Below are 14,844 nucleotides of genomic sequence, written 5' to 3'. Positions count from 1 at the left end.
GAATACTAAAGAAGGCATTCTTTAGATCGATAACAGAAAACCAAGTCGCTGTGAAAGGTATCATTGTCAACAGATCAGTGATATCTGGGACAACAGGAAATTGTGGTACAACAATTTTGTTTACCTCCCGAAGATCAATTACGAAACGGTATACAGGAGGCTGAGAAGGATCAGTGCGTTTAAGAACAGGAAGAATTGGACTATTGCATATGTTACCTCTCGTTTCCTCAACCACATCCTACTGAATCAAATCATGAATGATTTCCAGAAGCGCTTTTTCACCTTCAGTGGAAATTCTATACTGCGGAATACGTGGCAATTCAACATTAGGCTTAAGAGTGACAACATAAGGTGGAATCTCAAGACAACCCACATCGTTCGGACCCGTGGCCCAAAGCGTTGCCGGAAGAGAAAGCAATTCAGGTGGAAACTGATCTTTGGACAAATACATTGGAGAAGTCAGTTTCTGTCCTAAAGTAAGATGTGCACCAGAAGGAGAACAATATATCGTAGCATGCATTCTTTTCAATAAGTTCAAACCCAGCAGATTTTCACCGCAACCATTCGTCAAAAGAAGCGGAGCTTCCAAATCATAAGGGCCAATTGAAATAGGCAAGGGGCAAGAAACCGGATTACGAACAGGGGCGCCAGAAAATCCTACAGATTCATTCGTTAAGCCAGACAAAGGTGCCCCAGGGAGTTTAGAATGAATGATAGAACTTCTCATCGCACCAGTATCTAGGAGAAATGGCTCTGAAACACCCATTGTAGTGACATTAACATAAGGTCCATTCTGATCTACTGGGATCGACACAACTCCCTTACTTTGTCCAAGGCTGTCCTTGTTAGCATGAAGACTTTCATTCTTGCCTTCAACATAATGGTCTTCATTGTATTACTGTGTATACCTAACATTTTGCTGATCAAAGTAGTTCACAGAATTAGGAGAAGGAAAGGCACGCTGTTCTTGGGTCAACACACCTCGACCTCTACCTCTGTTTGCTGACTGGAGGCCACCACGACCTCGTGGAGCAGATAATGCTCCATTGCGCTGCAATAAAACCGGACAACTATTCTTAAAATGACCTTCCTCTCTACAATAAGCACATTGATTAGGTTCTAACAAAGGTCGCAGAATATATGGCTCAGGTTTTTGATACAACCTCTGAAACTGCAGAGGCTGTTGAAACTGAGGCTGAACATAGCGAGGAGGATAAGCTTGTTGCAAGAGAACCTTCGTTTTCAATTCTTTCGTCTTTTTCTCTTGCTTTTCTTTTTCTTCTTTATCTCTATTTTCATAATATTGTGCAGTAGCCAATATCTGGGCAGAAGAAGAAACAGCCCATGAACTTTCAGAATATTTCAATTTGTGTGACAACTCGGGAAGCAAATTGAATACAAATTTGTCCACAAATAATCGCTGTTCACCCTCTGTAGCCATATCTTGACCACTGTGATCAATAAATGTCTCCTCGAAACGAGTAAAGAAATCAGAGATACTCTCATCTTTCTTTTGTTTGCATGCTGCTAATTTATCCCAGTTAACTCTCAAGGCAGGCATCATCGTTTTCATTAATGTAATAATCCTACCAGAGTGTTCTGAAACCAAAGCATCAGGCTTATCACCACCCACTTGAGCTGCATCCGCGGCAGCCCAATCACCACCTAATGCTTGAACATGATTCTCTCTACGAATCTTAGCCCATAATGCTTGTGGGACTACATTTCCCATCAACATATCGATATCAGCCAGATTCATGATGCAAGCATCAACCGTCTGTGATAATTCTTTATAATAACCCGCAGGATTCTTACGAGGATCCGATAGAGTCTGTTTAAGTGCTAAAACTTCAGATCGTTTCCAAGGGACATGTACCCATATACGTTGGAAATGAGCAGGAATAGCTGGATTATTACCTTGAGCCGCAACTTCCTCCTTCCACACTGGAGGAACCTCTCTCATGGGATAATTTTTCAGTGTCAGTCTAACCGACGGATCGGAATCAAGGAAAGTCTGAGAGGACAATAAGGATCTAAAGGTAATAAGTGTCCTTACAGCGTTTACAACCTTAGAACCCACAACAAGTCCGTTATCGAAGTCAGCCTGAACATCTAACAGACCCTGTGGAATCGAACTCAAATTCACATCCTACATTCTTTAATGAGAGTATCACACATTACATTAAAAACATATCTTTGCGTAGGCGCATTCCATTGTGAGAAGGTAGACATAATATCGGACACACTATACTGGGGACCCCTCTTGATCCATTTACGTGCGAGAGAGTCCAACCTTTCTCGTTCTTCAGAATCTGGGAACTGACTACGAGACTGTCTTCGAGCAAAAGCCGGAGACACATTTAAAGCTTCAAAGAAAGGAGATAAAATATCAGTGACAGTGTCCGTGAGTCGCTTACGCACAGACGGAGAATTGGACATAAGAATAGGGGACAAGGTATTAGGCGAACTAACGGAGAGAGAACTGGTAATTGTAGGAGGAGCAGAAGGCAAAGGAGATCGAAGATCAGGAGATGAGGGCAAAGAAGTTGAAGTTAAAGGCAAAACTGGTAGAGGCGGTAATACTGAAAGGGGCAAAGGCGGAAGAGCCGGAATAGGCGAAGGTACTACTGGCAGCTGAACAGGCTGTATCAACTGGGGTGTATTAGCACCTTGTGCATAGGGCGGAGGCAATCTCAATAAATGAGACATTAGGGGATCTTCTTCTAAATCTTTCTTGTTATCGGAAGGGGAAACAGGCAACACAGGATAGCATTTATCTATCGCCATACGATGCTGTCTTTCTGAAATTTCCATTGCATTCTTAATTTCGTCATCTTTGAATTGTTGGGCAGCCTGTATAATTGTCATACCCTGTGCTTTCCTATCCCGTTTTGCTTGTTTAATCTCTCTCTGTTTGGCTTCCTTACGTCAAAGGCGGAAAGAGTCAAACATTGCCGGCCGGGCTTTTCTTTTGAATAAAACTGCTTCCAAATTATCTAGCACATCAGAACCGAAACTACCATTTTCTGGCCATTTTAAAACACCATCTTTCTTCGTGTATCGGGTCCACGTCTCGTTAAAGGCAATGGGGCCAACACCATGTTTTGAATAGAGCTCATATGTGGGAGTCCAACCGAAGGAATCGGACAAGAGTCCTCAAGCCGGGAATCCCTATTACAACCAAAGCAACAAAGTTTTCCAAACTTAGTCAGACCAGGCATCTTGTGATTTCACCGGATTGTTCACAAACATCAAGGGGGTAAAACTCAGTTTATGCAGCACAAATGCACTTACCCCTCGGCTTCGGCTATTGTAATAGTCGAATCTAAGGACCAAAGAAACAAAGGAACAAAGAACCAAAGGACAAAGATTGTGGGAGCGACCCACCAAATACTTAACTAAGGACGTCTTCTTACGCCAACAGAGGCCCGTCTATCGTCTCGCCTTACCATACATCACCAAAGGAAGGGCCAAAGCAGGGAGGCAGTCAGGGCAGCAGTCGTCAGTAGCCGTCAGGAAAGAGTAACCGCGCTGAAAAAGACCTTCGGACCACTTCGACATACAGGGGTCGCTTGACGTGGCTCGCGATTCCTCCAGAATTTTCTTGCGGGGTTCCTCACGACCTTCAGGCAGAACCACTACCACTGAAGCCGCCCCACGTGGGCGCCAGTTGAAGAACCAGAACCTTTTGGGCCTGGCGGCGCAGGGTACGCCTTAATCTCCTGGGTTCTCCTGCTTAGCTACACAGAGACACGGGGACACTCTGTCGGCGTAAAAGATCAGATTTTATTAGCTGCAGCTAGTACAGTTGTCCTAGAAGTACACACGGTATGTTCTCAGGAGACTGCCACTTCACTCTGTGGCGCACAATCTTATATAGTACATAGGTGACATATACATTAACTAAGAACACACCTAAAACAAATAAAAGGAGCCAATAAGAATAGTTCGAAAATAGGATAGAGCCAATAGGAAAAGTTGGAAAACAAAGTATCGAGTAACTCGAAGAAGCCTCTCCTCCAACTGTGTTTGCCACCCCTCCCACAGGTTAAGGTATTAACATGACTGTAACTGGTTTGCAGGTGGCGAGATACGTTTGTGTGTTTTGGAGGACAGTTGTGAAACAAGAGAATACGAGCGGAGGACAGCAAAGGCCAGACGATGAGATAAAGTCAGAAGAGAATAGTGTGAACCAACAGATAGTCAAGACAGGGATTAGAAAAACCAGACAGGGATTAGTGTACTCGGCCAGTCTCTAACACCAGCTTTGTAAACAGAGGCATAAGGCTATTTCGACACAATATTGCAGGAAAAGCAGAAAAGACTTTGATCGTCGTGCTGCCTGAGTGAGGGCAACACAAAATGGCGGCGGAGCACAAAATGGCGGGTCAATTCGATCACGATCGAAAATCGAATTTTCTCACTATATCTAGGGTCACTGCACTTAAAACCTATAAGTCACCCCTATAGTAGGACTTTACAATCCTGAGGGCAGGGTGCATGGTTGTAAGTGTGACGCTGCCCATGCATGAGCAGGACGCCCCTACAGCCTCTGGAGTCCATTCTACCGGGTTGTAAGTGAAGCAGCCATATACCATATAGAGGGGCACTGTGTAATTACGCAATGGCCATCTCGAAATCGTCTGCAACGAATATTATCATGTTTCGTATCAAACATGTTGGAATCATACCCCCACACCGTAAACAATGTGGGAGGTATGATTCTAAGCACTGGAATGGGCCTCCGTTAGGCTCTCAGTGCTCCCGGTACCAGTCTTCTAGACCTGGACAGCACATCATGACTGCTGCTGACCAGAGGCATGATTCTGGCCTCCTGCTCCTGAGCCAAGCTTGAGCAGGGAAAGGCAGAACAGTAGGTATCCTGTCACAGGGAGGTATGACCACCTCCCAGACAGGATTTAGTGTATTGGGGCTGGGTGGGTGCTCTTGCCAGCACCACTCAGTTTGCATAAGGGGCCCATTTGGTGCCTCCTTGCATAGTCAAGTTCAAACCAGCTCTGGGAGCCGTTGGCTCCTGCTCTGGCGCGAAACTGGACAAATGACATGGGAGTATCCTCCCTCCTGTCCAAACCCTCCCCTGGGAGGGTATTCTTAATAGTCCCAACCCTTTCCTTAGGGTACTTTAGGGCTTACCTGGGTGTAGGTCCCTAGGTTCCTCATGAGACACGATTCAATTCAGACACCACTTCAACTTCTACCTTCTGGGCACTCTGGACTTTGCTGGACTTCGTTTGGGCTCGACTTTGTCTCCTTTCCAGTCTGCTGCATTGTCTGTTCCTGTGCACCGTAAATGAACCTTCCAAGGCCTGTGGGCATCCAAGACACCTGAAGGAATCTCCTTCTGGTGCAGGCACCCCAACCAAGCTGACCGATCTGCTGATCCTGAGCTCCCACAGACTCCGAAAGGCTCAGCAACACAGGTGGTGGTTCTTCATAGCTCTCGAGGCTTGCCCTGCCCTCTCACCAAGTTTGAGGTCAGTGTGCCCCGTAGGAGCCGCAGGATCTGAACCCCTGTGCACTGCATCAACTTGCCGTTGCAAAGGCTTGTTGGCTTTCTTCCGCCAAGATCTTCGGGCTCCAAGTAGCCCCAACCTCAAGCATCTCCAGTGACCAGAATCTCTGTCCACATTGCATCGCCTGCACCGTGGCCTGCATCTTTTGGTGAGCTGCTCGAGGTCCTCTTGTAACTCCAGTGTTCCAGCCTGTGGGTCTTGTTGAGGGTCACCTTTGTTTCTTTTGGGCTCCCCTGATTGCTTGGGGCCTGCCCTGACTCCTCTGCTTGTGGTGAGTCCCCTGAACCTTGTTGGTCCTGACATTGCACCTTCTTCAACATCCACATTGTTTGCAGTTACTAAGGCTTGTTAGTGCTCCGGACAGACACAGACCCCTCAACTTTCAACATCGGACATGGGACAGCTCGTGCACGGCTCCTGGTCTTCCACAGCATTGCCTGGTCCTCACAGCTGCAGAGTGAAGATCACCGTCAACTCTCTTGCAACTCCCGATATCGGTGGGCATTTGTCTTTCAGGTCTCATGGTCACTCCTGAGTGGCATAGACTCTGTCCCCTCTGCTTGCAGGTACTCTTCAACTTAAATCCACCTTTGGATTCCCCCAGACTCTTTCTCGTTCTCCAGCAGTGGCACTTTCCTGAAGTCCTCCATTGGGTTCGACGGCGGGTTCCGACACCACTTCACAACTATGCACCCGGCTTCCCGGGTAACGTGGGCACTAGGGTATCCACGGGTGGGGTAGCTCTCCAACCTCATGTCGTCCGTCCTTAATCTTTAAAACTGCAACCACGACTTACACATTGATTTGTACAGAAAATGCGGTCATGTTCCCACACTGCACATGGTCTCTGTGGGGTTCCTAGTCGCTCACCTTGGGTGGTTCATTGGGTCCTCAACACTTCTACATTCCCTGGGCATTGTCCTGACACGAGTTGAGGTTCTTATACCACTTTCTCAGTATATGGTTGGTCCCCCTTTGGAGTCCACTGTGTATTCTGTACTATTTACGTGATTTCCATGCAAAGTATTGTGTGCATTGTGCATACCTCCGGGTAGGAGATATCTGTATGTGTTAGTGAGTATTATTTAATAAATACATATTTTTATAAAAACATTGTGTGGTTCTTTTTCACTTAATCCATACCTATAAGATTGCATTCTGGTAAAACAAGCTGCTTTACACTCCTTCCGGACTAAGGCTGAATGCTGCTATCCACAGCTACTAATTAGAGAGCTTTCTAAGGTTGTCTAAGACCTTCTAAATCACCATAAGGGTTGTCTGTACTGATGCAGGGTGTCCACTTACATAAGTGTACATCATATACCAGGCCAGTCTCTCACATTAACCCTGACAAGGATTGTGATTATTATTTGAGGTGGGTCCCCACCCCTCTCAATTAATAACCCAATTTCTTACAACAGGAAGGAAAGCCTTCTGAACTTCTGGCAATTTTTTCCAATTGGAAAGTGTATTTCTTTTCTGTCTGCTCCAACAATCCTTGGCTATGGTGTCTTTCAAGATTGCCTCCATCCTATTTGCTTGCCTACGTTGTGAGAACCAACAGAGTAGGAGACACAAGCTTCAATACCCTGCTCAGATTTGCAGAGTTGAAGCATCATTGGAGGTCCCACTAGACATGGGAACCAGAATCTCGTAAGCTTGGTGTATTGGACCCTAAAATTCGGAAAGTGTTTAACCAGATGTTGAAGATGGAGATAATCCCAGGGAAGGCTTAGCAAATTCTCTCGCTGTCACCTATTCTTTATTTAGAACACTGGACAAATGGAACATAAGCCTCTTTTTCTGTCCTCTGGAAGAAATACTTGTCTCCAACCTGTGTGAAGCAGGGCTCCCATAAACTGGAGAGTCTGCGATGAATTGCAGTGACACTTCTTGAAGTTCATGAAGAGCCCATGGTCATGCAGAACATTTCAGACTTGCTGTTCCTCCTTTGCCTGTGAGAACGAAAAAGAATTAAAAAGCCAATCATCAAAGTATGGGTAAACCTGAATTCCCTGTGCATGTGCAATGCCCACCAGTAGTGCTAAGAGCTTCATAAAAACTCTCAGAACTGAAGTAATATCAAAGGGTAATTATCTGAACTGATAACGGTTCCCCATTATAGCAAATCAAAGGAGTTTTAGAAAGTTTGGATGAATTGGAGCCTAACATTATGGATATAATTGGAAGTAAGGAACTCTTCCAGTTTGATTAGGGGAAGCCAGCAAATCCTGAACCCAATTCAGAAGAGCATGCTGTCAAGTTGCACACCAAGGAAGAGGTGATTGACAAAAATGTTGGTGATGAGGCCCTTGAAAGTGAATCTAATAGGCCATACTTACAAATTCTAGAGCCCAAACACTCACAATTAAAGATGTCCAGTCCTATTGAAAGAAAAGAATGCATCCCCATCCACTTGTACACATCTGGCATAGTCATGCCTTACGCAGAGCTGGAGCTGTTGAGGTGGCTGCAGGCTGATACTGGGACTTGTCTGTCAGAGGTCCCTCATGTACAACCTCTACCCCAAAAAGGCTGGTTAATGGATTTGGAAATTTCTGGTTGAAAAGCTTTTCTGGCTCCAAAGCAAGGGCCTCCAGAAAAAGTACAAACTGGGGTCAGAAATTTTTGGTTTTCAACTGATATCTTAACCATGCCCACCAATTGCTGTCCAAAGAGTTTGGACTCTTCAAAAGGTAATTTCATCAGGACTTTTTTCTGTGAATTGTCAGTTATTCAGCTTCACATCCAGATGTGTCCACAGGCTGCAATGGATGCACCAGAGGATGGTACTGATGCACACAGACTGTTGAAAGGAAATGGACATACTGCTCCACCAATGAAAGGGAGGAAGAATATTTGATTCCCTCATGCATCTAACGCTAGCACCTGGAAGTCATTTAAGAAGGAAAGAACTGTGTAGGTAGCATACGCGCTTGCCCAGATAGCAAAATTAAATGCTGCATAGGATCTTTTAACAGTGTACGCTATGTTCTTGTCAATAGGGTTGGATGGTAAAGCTTTCTCAGATATCACCATACTCAGTAATGAAAAGCTCAGGATGAGACTGACAACTTTCACTGAAGCTAGGAACTCCTCTGCAAAGTTTTCTCGAGGGTATTGTCTGGTCAAAAATCTCTATGAGGATTATTTATCCACCGGTTTCAATTTGTGCATTAAAACCCTCCGAACAACACCATGTAACAGTAGGGCACTTGGGTTAAATTTTCTGATATTGCATGAAAAGGTCATCAGCATTTCCCACTGGAGCTGCAGTAGGGAAACCCAAATTGTCCCTAGAATGTTGAACGGCTCAGCCAGTTCTGAGCCTTGTTCAAAAAGCTCCCAGAAATCCTCTTCATCAGGATCCCCAACATGTTCCTCATGGTAACCCAGCCATGGCACTTTAACAGGACAGTCTCTAGTTCTAAAAAGCCATCTTTATAGCAGACTCAATCACCTTTAATAACATCTGCATCATGGGGAGCTTTTTAAAGAGGCTGACGACTCCTCAGGAGAATGGGCTGATGCCTTACAATGGAGGTGCTTCTCTGTGGATTCAGATGCTTGCTCCTCCACTTCTTCATCAGTGCAGAATCCAGTCAAAACTTTACACTTTGACTGGTTACCTAGCAAACATATATTGTGGCTCACAAAGTTTTGTGGAGGCTGCCATGCTTGAACCAGGCACAGAAAAGGATTCATAAACCGCTCAACGGTATGGCAATAATATTAATCACTTGTCATGTGGAAGTTCACTATAGCTGAACATTGAGAAATATGGCTCAAGAAAAAAATGACTACTCAGCGAGCCATAAAGAACTGTGAAGACCATAAACCTGCTGAGACAGCTATAGCTCATCTCTAAAACAAATAGAACCTTTTTAATATATATAATCAATAAATAAAAAATATAAATTACTAATTTCTTAACTTTATGGTTGGGAAGCTAAACCTTCAGCTACAACAGAAGAGAAAAGCAGGTGGTGTGTAATTTATGGGCAATGGGGGCCATGTTGGATGGATGATTGAGATTGCGCTAGGTATACAACGTCTTTGAGATTGGAGAAAAACTCATGGTGTAAGGAGTATGATGAGGAAGACCTTGGCTCAGAGTAATGAATATCACCGGTAAGTAACCAGTTAATTTCAATATATAGTAATATATTGATAAATCCTGACTTTTATGTAGGCTGTAATATTTTAGAATAATTGGTAGCACAACGTGTGGCGAGCAGGAGACTGAATGTTCTGGTCAAGAGCCTTGAGGCTCCATCTGCCCTTCACTTATGGCAGTGTTTTACTAGTTACCCACAGGAGGCTCATTTTCATTGTGCATATAAGGGCAGATGACACCCTTGTTATGCCATAAATTTAAAGTAGCATAAGGAAATTTATGATACAACACAGTTCAAAATCTTTATGAAACACGCACACACACACACATCTTTGATATCAAAATATGTTCATTTTATTAAAACTACACATCATTTTACACAAAATGTTTGATTTACTTGACCACAAATATTTAACTTTATGTGTTTGAAAAACAGTCTCAAAAGCTAGTCTATAACACAATATTTACATGAGTTACAGCTCTGTGGTTGTTCATATTAATTATCTAAATGCGCACATTTGCTTGTGCATAAAATCTGTGTAAATTCAAATATTATACATATTTTTGACATCTGCACAAAGTTGTGCGAACAAGTGACTGTAGTTTAATCTTGTGTAAATAATGTGAAAAACAGCAAATGTTTCAGCACAGGGAACATAGTGTTAGTCTGCAATATTCATTTTGAAACGTTTTGTGTATTTTATGTAAAAAATGTCTCTTGTATAATCTTTTAAAAAAAAATACAATATCCATTATTTTTTTACAGACTTTAACTTCTCTGCAGGAGGCATACTAAAAGTGCGCTATTTGATTGGAGGAAAACAACCATGGGCCATATTATCAAGGACGGCGTTATCGTCTGCATTAGCGGCAGGAAACTGCTGCTAAAGCGGCGATAATGGGCTTGATAAAATGCACTTGTGAATTCCCATAGAAGCCCATGTTCACACCGGAACCTCTTGAGTAATGTGATTTAGAATTTTAGCAAAGCATTGCCAAAATTGATTTCATCAAAGGTCAATTAGACTGGTTCTACATTGCCTTTCTAGTTTAGCAACTGAGCAATCCAATATTTACCTTTATACTCCCAAAATGCAATGTGAACATGCAGAACAAATACTAAACAAATGTACCTTATTAAATGTGTTTTGCATGTTTGGTATAAAGGCTAAACAGTTTTAGGCTGGCGTGAGGTAGCTGTACTGTGGTACTTGTGTTATGCTGCTGTACTGCCTAGCGCTAGTTGCTGATGCTTGCTTTCCCCGATTTTAGGGGAATATCAGCAAGGCGGCGGTATGAAATTATCGCCGCTTTTGCGTCCGTTTTCGGGCGAAAAGCGGTGATAATTTTATCGCCTTATCAGCAAAGACAAGCTATCGCGTGTTTTGCTGATTTAGCGCCCCTTACAACAACGCCCAGCTTTGCATCTCTAATGAGATGCAAAGTGGGTGTTCCGTGCCAACATAACTGGAGAAATGTCGCTAACCGACATTTCTCCAAATATCAAGCTGCATGCAAACAAGCAGAGCGATAAGAAAAGTAGAGCTAACCACAGTTCTCGCTACTCTCCTTATGCCTGCTTGTAATCTGATTTAGCCATGTAATCCAATGGGAGGTGGATTACATGGCTAAAACCACCCTGCCCTATCAGCAAGGTATCGCTGGTCGCAGTGCGATTATCGCTGGATTTCCTGCGATAATCACACTGTTTTCCAGCTAACGCATGGATTTCTATCGCTTGGGAGATAAGCGTTGCTGATAGCACGCTATGTACACGATAGAACCCAGCGTTAGCCTGCGATAATTATCCTTGCGCTAAAAGCGCTGAGCGATAATTATCACAGGCCCTTGCTGATATGCCCCTTTACCTTTGATTGTCACCATTTTCAATGCTGTGCACTTAACCTTTTTAACAAAAATAAATCATTTTAAACTTGCAATTACGACGAGTAAATACCTGCCTGTTTCACTGAGCCTCTTCTGCACAAACTCTTCCGGTCGGTTCCCCGGTTCACCACGGGTCCCAATACCGATTGAGTGGAGGGAAGCTACTTCTGGTAATGCGAGGGTTGGTGGTCTAGTCCCCACCCCTCCCCACCACATAAAACCATATGCAGAGAAGGGCGCGCAGCAGACGCTCGCAGCGGGCGCGCCGGCGGCGTGCCAAAGACAAGCCCGTCTGCACCCGTCCGCGCCAGACCGGGCCCAGGGCCCAGAACCTCTGCATCATCCCCTCCAGCCACCCTTCAATACTCTAGGGAAAAGCTGTTCCAAATGAGGTAAACCTCTAACCCAATCTGCAATCACTCCATTTCTGTGGTGACACTGCAAGACAAATGTCCACACTGCCCATATAAACTGCCTCTAATGGCAAGTCGCCACCCACCAGCAGGGAACCAGTTCAACATGGCTCTGCTGAATTGAAGATCCATGCCTAAACACGCCATGGAAATTTCTTTATTATTACAAGATACAGCACTAGATGTTCTGTTCCTCACGGAGACCTGGTTATCGCCAAGTTCAGACCCAGACGTTGTTCAAGCTCTCCCCCCTGGCTACCTGATTCAGCTCTTAGATAGAACATGCAGTAGGGGCGGAGGGATCGCTATCGTCTACAAAGATCATTTAGTGTGCCGCATTCTAGATAGCCCCCTTCTAGATTGCGAAAACACCTAATTTTCTATCGAATTTACCTCCTCACTTACTTTTGCTGGCATTCTTCTTTATCGCCCCCCAGGAGCACATGGACAATTCTGTAGCTCGCTACTGGAAACTGTCCTAAACCTAGTTAGTGTGTCGCCCAATTTTAACCTTCGTGGAGATTTTAGTTTGCATTTTGATGACGCTTTAGACAAAGTGGCTGATGACCTCGCCCATGATCTTGCAGTCTACCAGCTGCACCTAAAGATTCATCAAGCCACTCATACGAAGGGTCATCTTCTTGACCCTATTTTTTCAAGCATAGTAGAATTAAAAGGGAAGGAGCCCATCCCCTTCCCTTGGTAAGACCACTTCCTAGTCCTTTTTTCATGGCACCCATCCCTCCCACGCACTCATATGTTGGCATCACGCATCCAAGCCCGCCACTGGCCCAAATTAAGCATAGAGGCCTGGACCCGTGAATTGAAATCTACCATACCCACACACGGCCCCGACCCTTCAATCACCAACAGAAAGATCTCCTTGTGGATTGAGAATTCACTAGCTGTAGTACTGCCCAGAAAAACCAGACTACAAAAAATCGGACCCAATAAATCCCCCTGGTTCACCCCTGATCTTCACAAATTGAAACAACAATGCAAGAGATTAGAAAGAGTATGGAGGAAAGACTTTGTAAGCGAGAAAAAATTAGACTACAGGGCATCCATTACCTCCTACAAAGCAGCACTAAAAACAGCACAAGCTGCCTACTACGTGAATTTTTTTTATCGTCCTCCAACTCCTCTAAAGAAATATTTCGGATCGCAAAAACACTTTTGAAAATTCCCGATCCCCCCCAGCCCCTGACTTGACTGGCTCCCGCTCTGAGGAATTAGCAGGTTTTTTTTCCATCAAAATTCAAAATATCCTTAATCTCCTCCCACCTGCTAACAATGAACACCTTCTGGAGCCCCTCGAAGTAGAACCTCAGAATAGCGCCTTCCATCTAGAGTCATATGCTACACTCACTGACGAACTCCTCCCTTCCATTTTAGACTGGATTAAGAGTGGCTCTCCGACTGACCCAGCCCCCTTCAATATTTTGAAGCTGGCAACACCCACTATCATCTCTCCCATCGCTAATTTAATCAACGCCTCTCTAGCATCGGGTATAGTCCCCCAGGACTGGAAGAAAGCCATGGTGAAGGCGCTACAAAAAAAAAACACCGACATCCCACGGAGTTGGGCAATTACCGCCCCATCTCCCTACTCCCTGGAATTAGCAAGGTCGTAGAAAAATACGTTAATCGCCTACTTTCCGCGCACCTCAAAACCTTTAAACTGCTCCACTCCTCCCAGACTGGCTTTCATCCCGACCAGGGCACTGAGACTGCACTGATAGCGGTGGTAGAGGAGTCAAGAAAGATTCTTAACTTCGAAGGGTCCTCAGTCATCATCCTTTTGGACCTCAGTGCAGCCTTCGACACGGTGAACCACCGCACCCTGATACACCGTCTCAAAAAAGTGGGAGTGACAGGCAAGGCCCTGTTCTGGTTGAAATCATTCCAGGTATTCGAAGGCAACACCCAGTCCCACCCAGTGCCAATCCAATGTGGGGTCCCCCAGGGCTGTTCCTTGAGCCCCACACTTTTTAACGTGTCCGTGTCCCCACTAGCAGAGATAGGAGCCCCTTTCGGAATCCAACTAGTCACCTACGCGGATGACACCCAGCTTATCGTGGCATTGAACCAGGAAGAGCAGCTCCCCATGAACCTCTGCTCTTGTCTCAAAGAAGTTGCCAGCTGGATGAGCTCTTCCCATCTCAAACTCAACGGTGACAAGACTGAGCTCATGCTGCTGCGCAACCAAGCAATTTTTAATTCTAACATCCTGTGGCTGTCCTGCATGGGGCCTGCACCGACGCCAAAACAGGAAATAAAAAGCTTGGGTATCTGGCTCGACCATGATCTTACCTTTAGAACCCAAGCCAGGAAAACCACCGCCACCTGCTATGATTTGCTCCGAACCGCACAGAATGTACTCCCTCTTCTACCCTTACACTCTAGAAAGCTCCTAATTCAGGCACTTATTCTCTCCAGGCTGGACTACGGTAATGTCCTCTATTAGCACACGCCCAATTCAGTTATTTCCATACTACAGGTGGTCCAAAACTCGGCAGCAAGGCTCCTTACGGGCACAAATACCTGCTGCTCAGCCAAGCCTGCCTTAAGAGTACTTCACTGGTTCCCAATACAGGAAAGAATACATTTCAAAGCCCTTTGCATCGCACACAAAAGCCTTCAGGGCAAGGGTCCCCCCATCATCAAAAAGCTCATCAAGCCATACAAAGCCACTAGAAGCCTCCGTTCAGACGAACTCCACCTGGCAGAGGTCCCCAGAATCATGAAGGCCCGGACAGGGGGCCGCCTTCTTTCCTATAACGCCTCCAGACTCTGGAACTCCCTTCCTCTTTCTATCCACAAGGAAGCTAATCACTCAACATTCCGCAAACATCTGAAGACATGGCTATTCCCATAATTCCACCTGCTCCAC

This window comes from Triturus cristatus, chromosome 10 (genome assembly GCF_964204655.1).
Source record: "Triturus cristatus chromosome 10, aTriCri1.1, whole genome shotgun sequence".
Classification (NCBI taxonomy): domain Eukaryota; kingdom Metazoa; phylum Chordata; class Amphibia; order Caudata; family Salamandridae; genus Triturus; species Triturus cristatus.
Note: the sequence above shows the minus strand (reverse complement) of the source record.